Genomic DNA, 16,888 nt, shown 5'->3' on the forward strand with positions numbered 1-16,888 from the left:
TCCCCCAATCTTTTCTTAAGTAACTTACCTCCTCTCCCCCTCCCCCTCCTCCTCCTCCTCCTCCTCCTCCTCCTCCTCCTCCTCCTACTCCTCCGCGCGCGTCTCTCATTTTTATTCCAGCAGAAAGCGCGTGCGCGCGTCCTAATTTGTTTCTCGCGTGAGCGCGGGACAAACTGTACGAATAGATGATACCAGCGTAACAGCTCTCCTGGCCACAGGTAGAGACGTCAGCCTTACGAGCGCATGAGAAGGAAGGCAGCAAACTCTCATAATGTTATGAGGGGGGTAGAGACGGCGAGAAGGTGGATGTTAGGGGGCGTGGGGGGGATGAGGAATGCAGAGGAGGGAAGGGAGAGGGGGAAGGAGGGATGGGTTCAGGAGAGGTAGATGGGATGTAAAAGGAATCGAAGGAGAATATGAAATTAACAATGGGGTGGGACTGAGTTAAAACTGACAGCGACCAATAGAAAAAAGAGGAGAAAATCCGCAAAGGCTTCCCCAGAATATCTCTGTTTTTCTAGTGATATATATATATATATATATATATATATATATATATATATATATATATATATATATATATATATATATATATATATATATATTAATTTCATCTCTTTTGAAATTCCTGTTCTCTTTACTAGAAAATCAAGCAAATGTCCTGTGGAATTAAAATATATATTGAGTTATGAAAATGTCATAGACCAGTTGGAGAAATATTTACTTAAAACGTAATTTTTCTCTGTAACTGATTCCATAGTAAATTCGACCTCGTTACTTGAATAGGAGACTGTTTAGTATGTAGTAGACTTTTACTACCTTGTCCTATTATAGGGGATATTATGTACATCTACATTCACTAGAGAATGTAGAAAAACGTCGGGTGTTCGTGAAATTATATAAATTTTTACATTTTTCACCCAAACAGAATGATGAGGATTAAGGAAAGTAAGTTAGCAACATAACTAAATAAGTTCAAGAAGTAACAACTTCAACAGTAATAATTTCTTTGAGAATTCCTGAAGAGCAATTTCAGCATTCCTCTTTTGTTCAATATTATTCTTCACATCTCCTTAAGAGAACAAAAAATAAATTTTGGGTTCTTCGTCTATAAATCCTTTGCCCCGTAGGGGTTTAGTGCCGTCAGTGCACCTTACGTGGTGCACTGTAGGCATTACTAAAGGTTCTTTGCAGCGTCCCTTTGGCCCCTAGCTGCAACCCCTTTCATTCCTTTTACTGTACCTCCTACATTCATATTCTCTTTCTTCCATCTTGCTGTCCACCCTCTCCTAACAATTCATTCATAGTGCAACTGCAGGGATTTCCTCCTGTTACTCCTTTCAAAACTTTTCTACTCTCAATTTCCCTTTCATCCCTGAATGACCTCGTAGGTCCCAGCGCTTGGCCTTTGGCCCAAATTTGTATACCATGTATATATAAAAAAAAAAATATATATATATATATATATATATATATATATATATATATATATATATATATATATATATATATATATATATATATATATATATATATATATATATATATACATGCATATACATACTATAAATCCTTTGGTATGGCGCTTGAGAAACTATATCAAACAGTATTATTCCGTTGTATTTGCGACATTTAATCCTCTGTTGTGATTAATTTGCGAACAGCAGTTGGCAACTTCTCACTTATTGTTATGAGTGCTTTCCATTTATGAATATTTCAGATAATTTTGCGTTTTACAAGTGAAATGAGCAGGTTAATTCAATGCCTATTTGATAATTTGTTGATATTGCATACAGTTTCTGGCATCAGTTGATTTTATATCTTAAAATCTTCGGTGTTGATAATCGTCATAATTTGTGGATTTACGTCATTTCGTCTGTATACATAAAGTCTGGATGACATATGTATAGTCAATACGAGGACTATGTAAGGGTAATTCACTGGTTATCTTATTATATCATCTCTCGTTATCGTCGTCCTCATAATTAGAGGCTTTTCTATATGTAGAAATGATGCTGATACAATTTATTGAAAAGAAAAATAAAAAAAACAATTAAAAAGAAATACCTCTGATGTAAAAGAAAAAAAGTAGCTTTCATAGAGAGAAAAGATGCTGATATAATTTAGGTGAAAAGAAAAAAAAAACAATTAAAAAGAAATAGCTGATGTAAAAAAAAAAAAAAAAAAAAGGAGCTTTCAAAGAAAGAAAAGATGCCGATATAATTTCAGTGAAAAGAAAAAAAAATTAAAAATAAATAGCTCCGATGTAAATTTAGACAAAAAAACGAGTAGCTTTCAGAGAAACAGAAATTGAAATGTATAAATGGACTGTTGGTGATGAATGGTGTTTGTTGAACGCGGATAAAAAGCACCCGTTTACGGGGAAAGAGAAAAACAACAGAAAAAAGTAGAACGAGTGGAAAACGCAGCGATCGACATCGACAATGTGGGAAAAAGTTGTTGCTCGGGTGAAAAATTGGGTCAGATTGTTTTGGCCTCGTTTGGGCACGGGGATAAAAATGGAAAGGATAGGTGAGTGACAAGGGTGGATAATTAGGAAGAGATGGGAAGGAAAGGAAGGTCAGGACAGCGTGGTAGGTGGGGGTTGGTGGAAGGTGCCAGATACACAGTACCCGAAAGGTCTTAATATTCAGCAAGTGTAGGAGTGCCTACAAGAGAAAAGGGAATAACGTAGTATGTGTTAGTGGCCGTTGACGGCATACTGATGAGCGTGTGGGTATTACGTGGTGTAAATGATGCTGTGATGGCTTTCTGTGTTAAGTATTCACGTCTGATTCAGCATATTCGAGATGTACCGGGCAGTGACTATTTCTTGTCTTCCTTTCGAGCCATCCCTTCGTAGAGACCACGTTAATTTGCGATCATATACACATGTATATAAATACATACACACACACATATATATATACCGTATATATATGTATATGTATATAATATATATATATATATATATATATATATATATATATATATATATATATATATATATATATATATATATATATATATATATATAGGTGATCATCGTGTTCTAATCATGTATATAAATAGAGGATGTGTGTCTGTTCTGGAGCTCCTGCCTTGGTGTTAAGACTAAGCCACTCTCTCTCTCTCTCTCTCTTCTTCTCTCTCTCTCTCTCTCTCTCTTTATTGTCTATATATATATATATATATATATATATATATATATATATATATATATATATATATATATATATATATATATATATACATACATTCAACAATGAGAATTAATGTGATGAATTGAGAAATGCCCAAATCACTTGAAGTACCTCTCAGTTAATTATGGCAGCTAATTTTAGATTCTTTTGAGCAAAGCGTGATATAAAATAACTACGGTACTGATCTTATCACCTCCAATACCAAAAATATTAAAACCGTTTATTCGAGAATGGAAATGAAAAATCGCTAGGGCCGGTGACCTGTTGTGACAACACCCTGATTATCATATCTTGTCTGGGGAGGGGAAGACCGAAAAGTAGCCTCTGGGTTATCTCCTGTTAGGGCAGAGGTCACGGAGGAAGGTCACTGACATCCCAGTAAGGGGCCCATAAACCTCGTGCTAATCCAGGGGTTCCCATTTTCCCTGCTTTATTCTTGGAAAAGTGGCAGATTATGAAAACGAGGGTGAACTCGGCTCCGAGACCGTTCGTAAAGTGCTGTCTTTATCTATGGATTTTCGTTTAAGGCGAAGGTACGCAAGAGACGATTCTGTTGTTGTGTATCGACGTTTTCTATCAATTGGATCTGACGAATTTTACTGCTGGTCAAAGGAGAACTTTTATTAAGATGATGTTCTTTTATTTTTGGAGTTATTGGCTCTAAATCCATGCTGCTTTTGGTTTTATCCGGGAAATCTAGCTTAAAGGAGGACAAGAAAGGTATCTTTGTCGAACTGAAGATGTATATTTTTTCATGTTTGTTTTTCCTCTTGCGCACACGCAGTTACACTTGTACGTGCTTGCCAAAGCCAATGCTGAGTGCATAACATTTTTGATCAGAGAGTTAAAAGGATGTTGGATTTGGGCAGTACATGGAGGGGTGGGGGTAGGGGTAGGGCTATGAAAACCAAAATAACGTTGCATTTATCTTTGGAGGTCAGACGGGTAGCATCATGGGTCTGACATCGCAGGCTGAGGCTAGATTCGTGGCTTTAAGTCTAATCGAGGAGATGAAAAACTTTCAATTAATGGCAGGGAGTTATCACTCCATTGTAGTAACAGGAAGCGGAATGGGCATGGGGTGCAACCTCATCCCTTTCTATAATCATTTTTGCAAAGAAAGGCACCCTTTTCAAAGAAAGTCAGATTTTACGGAATTTACAGAAAACCAATCTAATTCAAAGAACATTTCTTTTTTACGCTTGAATAAACAGGAACATTGACACTATCAACAAAAAATAAAATTTTTATCTGTTTAATAAGAGGTCTACGGTAACATCTATAAGACTCGATGCTTTGTAATCAATGAGCATTAAACTATGCGAACACCGAAGACTGGCATTTGTATAGGTCCAGGATTTCCTAGAAAATCTCTCTAACTTTCATTTTTTTAGACAAAAGGGAGTAAGGAGATATCAGTGGCAGGTAATAAGTAAGAAACATTAAGGAAAACAGGATCTGCATCGAAGAATCAATTGGATTAACCAGATTCCTTTCTTCAAACTGTTTCTCCCCAAAGATCATTACGATATCTTGTTACGTAGAGCTTTATTTCGTAGTCTGTCTTTAGTTTGACACCAGTATTAACTTACATCTTTAAGCTCATTCACAGTAATTGCTCACACTAATTTTACCTTATTTCTATATTCATTTTGCATTTTTTTAATTATAAATTAGCATTTTGCTTTCATCAGTCCTTTTTGTATTAATTAATCATACATTAGTCCTCTTGAAATCTGAATATTAATATATCTTTCTTTCATTTCTATATTTGATACCAATTTATTATGCTTATCCTCAGAAACCATCTATATCCTATATAAATGCAAATTACCACATTTCTTCACACATCGCTTTCATGAACAACTCAATTTCAAGGCCGTCCCTTCAACCCAGACATCCTTTTCCTGGCCGGGACAGTATCCTGCCTTTTGGGACACTCCTATTTTTGACTTCCTGAGACCTCTTTGCCCAGCAGTAATCCTCAGTGTCCCTAATGATTTAGTTATAGAGCTTTCTGCAATGGCTATCCGGTGCTTGCCTGCCAATTTTCACGTAAACATAATGAGTTGCCCGAGATTTATGAGGGGTTGGGGCCCATTTTACTTCTTTACGACTTCAGCAAAATTTTACGGTCAGAGAGAGTCTGCTGGTGCTTGCTTGTGCCAGAGATCCATTATTTGACAACGAGGAGGAAATGATAAATATTTATGATAATGCCAAGCCATACATCAAATATTTATGATAATACTAACCTCCCCAAAAATATTTATATTAATACCAAACCAAACATAGAGTATTTACTAACCTCCCCAAAAATATTTATATTCACACCAAACCAAACAAATAAATATTTATGATAATACCAAACAAAATGAAGAAATATTTATGGTAATAGCAAAGCAGGCAAATAAATATTTTTGATAATACCAAACCACGCAAAAAATATCTATGATAATACCAAACCAAACAAAAATGTTTACTGTAATACCAAACCAAAAATTTTTATGGTGATACCAAACCAAAAAAATATATGGTAATGCCAAACCACAAAAGTATTTATGATAATACCAAACTAAACACCAAACTAAATAAAAAATATTTCTGAAAATACCAAACCCCCAAAAATATAAAGCCCGACAAAAAAAATCTATGATAATAACAAACTGAACAAAAAAAAATTTATAACACCAAAACTAACAAAACATTCTTATGGTAATACGAAACCAAAAAAATATATATAGCAATGCCAGACCACAAAAGTATTTATGATAATACCAAACTAACAAAATATTTATGAAAATATCACCAAACCCCCGAAAAATATGATAATCCCAAACAAAAACAACAAATCTATGATAATAACAAACTGAACAACAAAAAATATTTATGCTAACACCAAAACTAACAAAACATTCTTATGAAAATGTCAAACCAAACAGAAATATGGTAATGCCAAACCAAAAAAAATATTTGTAATTAAGAAGCTAAATATGCACCAAGAAAAAATTTGCATTCACCGACGTACTTATCTACCTTAACAATGAGATATCCCCGGCTCTGTTGCAGAGCTAAGCGTCCATTTTGGACCCTCAGTTAAAACTCGTTGTAACTTTTAAATGATGAATCATGTACCTGGTAGTGAGTCGAATGTGAAGGATCGTAAGTAGGATAGAAATCTGTCCCTTGAACTGTAGGAAGGAAATGTTTAGATGGTGAGCAAGCGTGGCCACTGAGAGATCTTTCGGTGGCCACGGAGCAAGCCCCTTCAAGTACTATAATTCCCATGGTCAGTTCACAATAGCTCTTGGTCAACATTTTGTTTTGTCTCAATTTAATCCTTCCTCCACCTCAGTGATAACTTCTGAGACATTTTGACGACAGATTGTCAATATTATATATATATATATATATATATATATATATATATATATATATATATATATATATATATATATATATATATATACACACACACTTCATTTTAAGAGGTCGCTGTTACTTAAAATAACATGCAGCCTTTAGAAACAGAATTCATATATAATTTACTTATTATTACAAGCCAAACTTCAACTCTAGTTGGGTAAACATAATGATATGATCTCATGGGACCCCAGTACGGAAAAGGAAATTCAGAAGTAAAGAATAACATAAACAAGTTACAAATATACTACGACGTGAGATTCATGTCATCCTGCTCAACTAATAAGCACTTGTAGCAAGTTTGAAACTTCTGAAGTTCAGCTACATATGAGAAACATCATTCCACAACTTAGCTACAGCAGAAATAAAACTTCAAGAAAGCTATGTGTTGTTGAGCCTCACATAAGGCTTTGCGTGGTGGATGGAATAGTCTGGGAAGATGTGAATTCTTAGTGTAATAAGAATTATGAACAATTTTATGCAGCTTGCACAGTGAGGTAATGAAAAGACGATGCCAGAGATTAACACCAAGATCAGGTCTTAGAAATTCAAAAGACCAGACAGTGGAATAATGTTCAAAATATGACGAAAATAAAAGGATAACATTTTCTCAGGATAGACGGGTCTGTTATGTTCCGAAATGACTTGCTCAGTGTACTGAGTTTTTGTGTAACTGAAGACATCAAACACTGCATACGTTTCTCAAAAGAGGATTTGCAGTCAAGAATGACACTTAATCATCTAAATGGGTTGAGCTGTATGTATTATATATATATATATATATATATATATATATATATATATATATATATATATTATATATATATATATATATATATATATATATATATATATATATATATATATATATATATATATATATATATATATATATATATGTATAATCTAGCTAATTCAATAAGTCTAATATGTATCTGTATCAGCATACAGCCAACAAACGAATGATATTTTCTCCCATGCCGTAATATCTTACCATGATTAGTTTGTTTCCCGAGTCCCGCTTTCCTTGCTTGGATTAATTAATCATTTAATGACTTTAACGTAGCTCTCTGTGTCTAATTACACCCCACAGACTGAGGGAATCTGGTTGGTAATAATCTTTTCCATTTCGTTGGTGATGGTAATACTTTTTCTTTGCTTTTCATTAAGCCGATTTTTTAAAATCCTTTTTTCAAAGGATTATTAGTCAAAAGATTTTGCGTAACCAAGCAGGTCATAACAAAGGAGGGCAGAATCTTTTGGGATTCTGCGAAAAATCTCTGAGAAATTAAGCTCCTAAACCCAAAAAGGAATTTTGCTTAAACAGGTCGCTAAAATAAAAAATAAAAAAATCTTAGGGGAAAAGAGAGAGAGAGAGAGAGAGAGAGAGAGAGAGAGAGAGCGACGGTAAAAAGCACAAAAGCTTTAGTGTAAAATTAATAAATGGTTCTTTAATTAGGTAGGGTATTGGAAAAAAGTTATTGCTGGAGAAAATTAATGCACCCGAAAAAGATTTTTTCTTTATACTTAACATTATAGTTTATTATACCCTTGAAAGAGATTCTTACAGATAAATGTAAGTTTAATCGCTCTCTGAAACTTACAAAAATACAGAAGATAGAAGTTAGTAAATAATGTGCTTGGCAGTCCTAGAAAAATTAATCAAAAGAAATTGTTATTGTTGAACTAAAAACAGTTTTCAATGTTATCATTGTTAATTTTATCATACTGGGATTGTCGTCTTACACTGCGTGAGTATAATTACACTAGAACTTTACTTTAGCTGAAAAGCTACTTGGTTTCTGCAGGTTTTCCCCTTTAATACGTTGTCCTCCAGTTACATGAGACACCTAGCCCCCCCTCCCCCACCTCCCACCCCCATGTCGCTTCCCAGTAACTGGCTCTACTGTCCTACTGAGCTACGTTGCCGCATCATCGAATTTTCTACTACAATGTAAAATAAATTTTTTTTTTTAAAAGTCCGCCGGTTTATAAGCCAGACAGTGAAACCTGACATTATCGTATGAGATAATTATGCTTCTGTCGACCCAGATTTTATTTAATTGAACAGTTTTATAAATTGAACAAAGAGTAGATCGTGGAAGTCAATTTGATAGGTCGATACAATAAAAGTAATGCCATCTTTTATGATCACCTCCATGCACAAAAATTTTTTTCTTGGTGTAGGTTTAGTCACTATAGGGTACGAATCTCGATTAAAAGGGAGACTGCCTTTTCATTTTTCATTTCACAGTTGGACTCTTCAACGTTGTTTGTAGGCCGTTATTAGTCCAAATCATACAATAAAAATGTAAACCAATATGTTTAGTCACTATGAGATATGAATCTCGATTAAAAGGGAGACTTTACCTTTTCTCTGGCCCAAAATTAATAACAAGAATATAAATTAAATTCGCGAAAAAGAGAGAGAATACAAAGAAAGTACAGCCAGCAGACCTTGCTGGAATTAACGCAATAGCAAATGTGTTAGAAACTAAGAGATTCCACACGGGCCAGCTCTGAGAGAGAGAGAGAGAAAGAAAGAGAGAGAAATTCTCCCCGGTCCTCTTCCAAATTGGCCATCCCTTTGTTGGCCCCTTCTTCGTGCTCTGCGGTGCCTCGCTGTACCTAAATCTATTGAGACGAGAACTATTGTTATGCTAAGGAAGCCCCGCACTGGGTTTTTTACCCTTTACGTAACCAAAAGGAAATTGGTAATTAAGGAAAACAATTTGCAAAACCTTGCGTCTGATGAGAAGAAGAAGCAGAATTTGCTAAGGCATTTGCTCCATTGTGTGATGGGAGGAAATGCCAAATAATATAGTAATTATGTCTTGAAAGCGTTTGGCTGATTCGGTTATTTCCAACGTTTATTGCTTTTAGACTAAAGTCTTTATTATTTATTTCGCCTTTTACCTTTTTTATGCAGAATTAGTTTCTGAATTTACGGATGGTTCTGATAATGACTGTGGATTTATTGCCGAAACTGATATAAAGAGACGTTTTATGCATCCATTGTCTCAAGCATTGGTATTGTAGCCAACCTTCCACTTAGGAACAGGATGCGAATTTAGATGTTTGTTTTTTCCGTTTTCTATTATTATGCATTTATACTGTAAATTCTTTCAGGGCTATCTCTCTCTCTCTCTCTCTCTCTCTATACATTATATATATATATATATATATATATATATATATATATATATATATATATATATATATATATATATATATATGTGTATATGTGTGTGTGTGTGTGTGTGTGGTGTGTGTGTGTTACCAGATATATATGTATACAGTAATAGCTGCTGGTCACTTTTACCAGATACATGTGTAATTGTCACATTGGCCCTTAACAGGCCCAAATTCTTGCGCTTTTTTGGAAACGCTTGTCACAGACAAAGCCTTAATATCAAGTGCAAGAAATATGAAGATATTATGATGTCTGGTAGCGGAACGAACCCAGGTCCCATAATCAGAACGGGGTCAGGTCGGCAACGTGACCCCTTTGTGATTATGGAACGGGTTCGTTTCCGCCACCAGACATCATAATATCTTCATATTTCTTGCACTTAGATCTTAAGGCTTTGTAGTGACAAGCGTATCAAAAAAGCGCGAAGAATTCATGGAGAAGTTCAATTTTATATATATCTATATATATATATTATAATTATATATATATATATATATATATATATATATATATATATATATATATATATATATATATATATATATATATATATATGTGTGTGTATATATACACACACACACAGTATATGAGCATCGCCCTGAAAGATTTTACATTAAAATATATATATATATATATATATATATATATATATATATATATATATATATATATATATATATATAAAGAGAAACAGGGATTGTGAAGCTTACAGATCGTATCTTTATCTGTATGTATTCTTTTGGCAAGTACAAATCCTTTTGCGAAGTGGACGCGAGCTTTCTCCCACATCCATTTGCGAACCGCCCAATGTCAGCATCGTGAGAATGCTGGTGAGATATTCAATTTATATTCCGCTTAAATGGCCGTGTCTGTATATTGCTACTGCAGGGAAATATGTCAGTACACTGGCATAGCTCCACTCCGTCCGTTTTCATTTAAGACTTATTAACCTTTAATGAGTTTGCTACGTGACTGGTGTGTTTGAGTGTAGAAATGTTTTCCTTTGCGCGTGTGTGCGTGGTAATATTTTGAATTTGTCTTTTGGTATGTATGAGCTTTCGTTGTTGCCTAAAAATAATCCTTATCATAAGTCAAGATTGTGTGCTTTAGGCATCGGGAATATATACTTTTACTGGACACCACTACTGAATTTTTAGACACAGTATTCGTGAAGACAATACCATATAGATCATCCATAATATTTACAACGATATTCTCGAAGAGCGCGACGTTGCCCATTCAGTAAATCGATCCTTTTGTTGTATGTTTGTTTTTTGCTTAACAGAACTTTCACAGTTTTCAGTAGTTTTTTGTTCTGTCCAATTATATATCATTCATCATTCTGTTAAGATTTTCCATAGCAATCTCGTGAAAGAAAACTAAGCTTTTACGGAAACAATAATCAAGAAACTTGTGATACCAATCGACTGACGGAAGGCAAAAGGCTTTCCCCCTTCCTGATTACAGGAAGGTAACCGCTCACCTTTTTCTTGATTTCGGAAGCAGACTTCCTTGCTGCCAAGTTCACTTCCACGTTCCAGGTTTTCGTCCCCTAGTCTTTGGCGTTAACCAACATTTATACACCACTCATTGTTCACAATTGTGGTATTTAGTAAAATAAAAGTGATTGGTCATGTTTTGAATATTCGGAGACATATGACGAGCATCTTCTTCAGTGTTACCGCTATTTTTCTTCAGTGTTGTAAGGTTTATCTTAAGATGATATACAGATGTGTGATAGCACCGTTGATCCTGAAAGCGTTGACAGACAGGCAGTGGTCTCTTTTTACTTTTTAATTTTTATCTTTTGTTTCTCAGTAAACCTTTACCATTCTTCTTATAGCTTTGATCTGCGAGGGACCAGAAAAGATGCAGAGAGTGCTGGATTGTCTTGTTTTTAAGTATATCTTAGTTTAACCTGACCACTAGCTGATTAACAGCTCTCCTGCAGAGGGATGGCCCGAAGGATTAGATTTATTTTACGTGGCTAAGAAACAATTAGTTACCTAGCAACGGGACCTACAGCTTATTGTGGAATCCGAACCACATTATGACGAGAAATGAATTTCTATCCCCAGAAATAAGTTCCTCGTTAATTCTATTGGCAATGATGGAGTCGAAATCAACTGGGCCAACAGCGTGCTAGAAGAGAGCTCTCTGCACCCACCCCCCCAATGAGGAATCTATGTGAGTGAAGGTCGAAGTTTTTGCTATAAAATAGTGGAAAAACTGAAAATCATGAATATGGAACATTGGAAAAATACGCGGGATTGTCTATAATTAGAGGTTGTAAAGCAAGTGGATAAGTTTAAATATTTAGGCACTTATTTAGATAAGAGGGTTCCTCTGAGCACAGAATTTATGTGGAAAGATTAAAAAGGCTCATCAGGCAAATGCCGAATGCTTAAAATGACATTGGAATAATAGCAGTTTTTTGTGCATCTTAGAAAATCAAAATTTGTGAGGTAATGTTAGGAGTATTTTTGGTTTCTTATGGAATGAGTCATGGTACAGTACAGTGACTTCTGATAAAAAAATTCTTAGCAGTTGAAAAAATAGGAGCGCTCAGAAGAATATTAGGGAATTAATTGGAAGGGATAGGATATCAACACAGCAGAATTAGAAGAAGTAACAGGGTGCAGCCGGCCGATGAGGTTAGGTTCACACACTGAAGTGGCTAGAGCCATGTCCATAGAGAAGACAAGAAACACTGCGTAGAGGTACACCAGGGTGGGTTGCCTGGTAGAAGAGGTGAGAGTCAGCCAGACGAGACGTAGTGGAGGGACAATGAGGCGAGGCAGGGAGATCTTGGCAGGAGTTAGCCTAGGCAGAATGTGGGTGGCGGAGTTCATCGAGGTTTGCTCTATGCATCCTCGCGGGTGCCACAGGAAATGATTGATTGATTGATCTTCATTCATGGCACCTTCCCGTGTACTCACCCTTCTGTTTTTTCTCTACCTCCTGAATCCTATCTCCCTCTTCCTTTCCTCCATTTATCTTTTTCTTATTCTTTTCCTCCTAATTAATATCAACTCTTCTTCTTCCTGCGTTGTCACCCAGAATAACCCATCTTTTTATCCACGGAAAAAATATTAGCTGCATGTTGTACCGCTTTTTTATTTAACCACAGAAATAATTTTCTTAATTGCAAATCGCGTCAACGGACAAGAACCAACAATTACAAAACAATTTACGCGAATCTGAAATACGCAGAGATAACGCGCAACAAACCGAAGCCTAATATACTAAGGGTAACGAGATTTGCTCGGATGACGGAAGTGCATCAGATTAGACACCCTCCAGCTTTCGGCACATACGTCACGGGGCGACATGTGTCACTGTCACACAACGCATGTTCGTTTCATCGCGTGTTCCCGGAAACATATCGCAACTGTCCATTTCGCAGGAAGTGAAATTTTGATTGCTGTGAGGTACTTCAGCCGTCCTAATGTCCGTCCGCCTGTCTTTTACTACGAGATTGCAACGGATGGGGTTGAAAGAAAAACATGGCGTCTGATCGGAAACTCTGTCGCAGCCAGACGCACGTATAGCCATGAGAGAGGAAGAATAAAAGAAATTGGATACTTTTCAATGAAATAGCGTCATGGTTATAGAGAACAAAAGTATTAGTCTTTTCATTTTTAATGTTTCGGGAGTAATGTGCTTGTCAAGTTTATATTGTTTTTAATTTGGAGGTTATGTTCTCTTGGGCAGAAAACAACTTGCAAATAATAGAAACAAATGAAATGTTCACACACTCACAAAACATTGTGAAAAATTATGCCTGCTTTTGCTAAATATACATTGCAAGGATATAATATACTATTCTGTTTCACGTACGCTATTCTTTTTAACACTCCTGTGTACTTGCACATTTACCACCACTTCAACTCTTATACCACAGATACTTTTTGAACGTTTAATCTCCACAGTTTCCACGTTGTCCTTGCATTAGGATTCAACAGCCAAACTTTACCTGCATAGAGGAGAGTTGGTTGAACAGTCCCTTTGTGCAATCCAGCCTTGGTTCCCATAGACTCTGTAAGTTTCCTCGCAGTCTTTTACACAAATCCTACCAGCTTTCTTGCTTCACCTGCTGTGTGACTCAAGTCCTCTTTCATCTTACCATCATCCGAAATATTTACTCCAAAATGATTATAAAAATCTACTGCTTCCATTCTGTCACCGTCCAAATTAATATTCACTGCTAAGTTCCTGGTTCCGGTTTACCCTCATAACCTAACACTTTTTCACATTTACGTTCAACTTCTTCCTCTTGCAAACACTTATAAACTTTCATATGTATATGTGTATGTGTATGTATAATATACTATATATATACATACATGTGTACATTATATATAATATAGATATATATATATATATATATATATATATATATATATATATATATATATATATATATATATATATATAATGTAGTTATTATTTCGCTGTATTTTATTGGAACCAGACGACTAGAATGCATTTTTAGAAAATTTATTTCCTAGCCATAAATAATTGACAGAAACTGTTGCGGTGTTTGATAAAGTGTCATATTCAGTACATATTTTCATAATAGGCATAAATACTGGTATTTCTAAGTTGCAAAAAAATAAGAACAAAAGTAAGAGAGAGAGAGAGAGAGAGAGAGAGAGAGAGAGAGAGAGAGAGAGAGAGAGAGAGAGAGAGAGAGAGAGAGATTTGCTAGGATGCAACATAAAATGTAAGAAAACATCTCTCAATAACAATGAGATATTGGAAGAATTCACTGGGACAAAAAATGCCTAAGCATGATTTTCATAAACGTGTTTTCGTCGAATGACTGATATCTTTCCTTAGTTAGCCACGAATGAGGTGGTCATGCTCAGATCCTATGTACAGTATGTTAGCTGTTGTGTCCATCTTCATTTGCGTCCAGTAAATATTTTTTGGAACCGGTTATTGAAGAATGACTGTCTGGCAACGTTCCTAGCTGCAAAAGACTGGGCATTGTACCCGTGCCACTCCAATTCATGCGGAAAATGGCCACCAACTACGACCGCCCATACAAGGGATAAGTAATCCATTTCTCCCTTTCTCCCGAGTATCCGAACCCCCAACTTAACTCACGCTTGCATAGGCCAGTACAACAACGGCCTCGTCTCTCGAGGCCCTCTCTTCTGAGCCCCCGGGTGTGAGATACGACCACACTATCTCACCCTCTACTTCCTTTCCCGTCCTCGTAAAGTCTTCGTTTGATTGTGACATTATGGACCGTGGCAGGAGAGACAGAGTCTTCCTGAATACAGTCTTAAAATATACTGATCTCTCTCGGGATATTGTGGGTGTTCGTTTTTGGGTACCTGCCGTGACGAGTAGTGCATAAACTGATTCAAAGCTTACGATGAAAAAAAGTTGCAATTTGTCGCTAGCTATGGTCATTCATCTTGTCATTTTATGATTTTGATGTTCTGATTGTGATTGTGGTTAAGGGGCAAATGGGGCTTAGTAACAAGCTTATGCCTATACTTTACATTTATGGAACTTAGGAGCAAGAGGAGAGGCTTTACACCCGTCACTTGGAATATGGACGAATGTATTTACAAAGGAAAACGTAAGCAGCAATGGAATTCGAAAGCGTGGCAGTAGGAGGGACAAGGTTAAATAAAGAATTTTATTTGGCTTCTTGACGACCAAGATATTTAAGGCTTTCGAAGGTAGATATTCAACTCCTGACAGCACTGTACATTTACATCGTGAAAAACCATTCTTCAATGATTTATGTCACCCTTGATGTCCTTTATTCACAAATACGGTGATAGGTGTGCTATCATCCATATGCTTTTCAGTATTGAATTAAAATGTAAGTTCACTGACATGTTTACCAGGCTATTAGCATACAAACGCACTGTGAAATTTGAGTTATGGAATAATTTTCTAGATAAAAGGTGCGTTTTCCTTTTTCGATTGCTGGTTATCCTAACGAAATACAAAGAAAGCTCGAGTTTGTGATGTTGAACGGATCTTACTCAGGTATATATGGTTCATAGTTCTCTCTTAACATTGTAGTTTTGCCCTGTTGCGAAGTTCTTCTCCAATATTCAACACCTGTTTCTTCAGTAAAGGACTCCTGATTTCAGTATCTCAGTTTTGTCACTAATACAAGTGTGAATTTTTTTTTTTTATTATAGTTATTAAGCCACAAATACTATTTAATATCGAGTTCGCTTTACCTTGGGACTGATTTAACACCCAGAGGGAATTGTGTAGAATAAGTCCATCTGCCCATCCAAGGATTCGAACCTGTGCATTTTGGGTTTGATATGGATGTCACCTGTGTATCAAACCCAAAACGCATAGGTCATGAACCCAGGATAAGTGCATTTATTATTCTCCTTAGATTTAAGTTACTCTCAAAATGAAATGGAATCGTGCTGGGGAAAAGAGTTATTTATTGAAGATTTAGGAGCATAAAGTCAGCCGTGTGGTATTGGATGACAACCATCATATATATATATATATATATATATATATATATATATATATATATATATATATATATATATATATATATATATATATATATATGTGTGTGTGTGTGTGTGTGTGTGTGTGTGTGTGTGTGTGTGTGTGTGTGTGTGTACTGTATGTATGTGTATGTATACTTCCAGCCTGATGGTACAGGAGGAATATGCTCATACCTAATTTAGTAAATTAAGAGGTGAAAACTAGCAAAATATTTTGTTGGCTTTCTTTGGCAAAATGATCGTAAACTATTCCACAAGCAAATATTTTTGTTTACTTCGTGTCTTGCATATTCAGCATCGCAGTCTTGCCAAACAAGTTTCTTCATTCAGTCATCAACTGATGGCCTCAGGCTGTTAAATTCATCGGAGCAGTTAACGACATGAGGAGGTAATTTTCAATCTTCCGAATCCACCTGGAGCAAAGGAAGGCATCTCTCTCCATTAGGACAAAGAGAGAGAGAGAGAGAGAGAGAGAGAGAGAGAGAGAGAGAGCGGAGGAGGGGAATGAGGGGATAGGGAGGAGACTTGTTTGGATCTTAAGCTAGGGAAAAAAAGGGGAA

At 35.8% G+C, this 16,888-nt stretch overlaps 1 protein-coding gene across 2 annotated transcripts in view; it reads left to right on the forward strand.

Moving 5' to 3' along the window:
- The window catches only part of Task6 (TWIK-related acid-sensitive K[+] channel 6), a 739,267-nt gene that overhangs the window by 695,002 nt on the left and 27,377 nt on the right, over positions 1–16,888 (forward strand). The window lies entirely within an intron of this gene.

Source organism: Macrobrachium rosenbergii, chromosome 8 (assembly GCF_040412425.1).
Source record: "Macrobrachium rosenbergii isolate ZJJX-2024 chromosome 8, ASM4041242v1, whole genome shotgun sequence".
Taxonomy (NCBI): Eukaryota; Metazoa; Arthropoda; class Malacostraca; order Decapoda; family Palaemonidae; genus Macrobrachium; species Macrobrachium rosenbergii.